Source organism: Tenrec ecaudatus, chromosome 1, assembly GCF_050624435.1.
Source record: "Tenrec ecaudatus isolate mTenEca1 chromosome 1, mTenEca1.hap1, whole genome shotgun sequence".
In the NCBI taxonomy this organism is placed as follows: Eukaryota; Metazoa; Chordata; class Mammalia; order Afrosoricida; family Tenrecidae; genus Tenrec; species Tenrec ecaudatus.
In genome coordinates this window covers 315,735,514-315,736,755 of record NC_134530.1, presented here as the reverse complement: position 1 = coordinate 315,736,755, position 1,242 = coordinate 315,735,514, and the positions used below count along the sequence as shown (strand labels likewise).

Genomic DNA, 1,242 nt, shown 5'->3' with positions numbered 1-1,242 from the left:
CTTTCCAAGCATAATGTCTTTTTTCCAGGTACTGGTCTCTCCTGATATTATGACCAAAGTATATGCATTTCATCATCTTTGCTTCTAAAGAGCATTCTGGCTGTACCCATTCTAAGACATATTTTTGCATGTTTTTGACAGTCCGTGGTGCTTCAGTATTCTTCAGCAGCACCATAATTCATCCACAGGGACTCTTTTTCAGTAATCCTTATTCAATACCCAATTTCACATGCATATGAGTCCATAAGAAATACCAGTGCTTGAGTTAGGGTCCCAAAGTGACCTCCTTGTGGTTTCACACTTCAATGAGATCTTGTGCAGCAGATTTATGTAATGCAATGTGTTCTTTAATCTTTTCTCTACTGCTTCCCTGAGGATTGATTGGGAATACAAGCATGATAAAATCCTTGGCCGCTTCAATCTTCTCTCTGCTTATCATGATGTTATCTATTGGTTTAGTTGGGAGGATTTTTGTTTTCTTTACCTTGAATTGAAATCCACATTGAAGGCCACAACCCCCGACCTTCATAAGCAAAGGCTTCAAATCCTCCTCATTCAACAAGCAAGGTAGTGCCATGTACATATCACAGATTATTAATAAACCTCCCTGTGACACTGATATGGCATTCTTATTCACATAATCCAGCTTCTCTGGCTCTTTGCTCAACATAGAGTTTGAAAAAGCGTAATGAGAGAATACTACCCGAATGCGCACGTTTCCTGCTTTCAAACCACACAGTATTCAGTTGTTGAATGACTGCCTCTTGATCCATGTGCTGGTTTCATGTGAGCACAGTGAAGTGTACTGGAATTCCTATTCTTTTTGTTTCTGTACAGCCATTTCATATAGGATTCGGACACACTAAACCTCCTTCCAGACCAGGGCAAAATTACTCTATCCCACAAACATAGACACTACAATCGATTATTAAGACTTGAACCACCTCTTAAGAGTTGAAGTGGTAGTCAGATGGGAAAGAAATTCCTCTTCTTAATGCTACCCATAGTTTGTTATGATCCACACAAGTCAATGCCTTTACATAGTCTCTAGGACACAAGTAAATACGTTCTTTTGTAATTTTCCCTTAGTATTCTCTACTTTCTTCCAAGATCACTGTGACATCAACAATGATATTTCTTGTTCCACATCCTCTTCTGAATCTGACCTGTGTTTCTTGCAGACCCTTGTCAACGTACTACTGAACCAACTGCTGAATTACTTCCAGCAAAATAGTACTTGCA

General features: G+C 39.2%; 1 pseudogene; it reads right to left on the bottom strand.

Moving 5' to 3' along the window:
- Nucleotides 1-823: 823 nt before the first annotated feature.
- LOC142437825 (small nucleolar RNA SNORA29) lies at nucleotides 824-978 on the bottom strand (annotated as a pseudogene).
- Nucleotides 979-1,242: the final 264 nt, after the last annotated feature.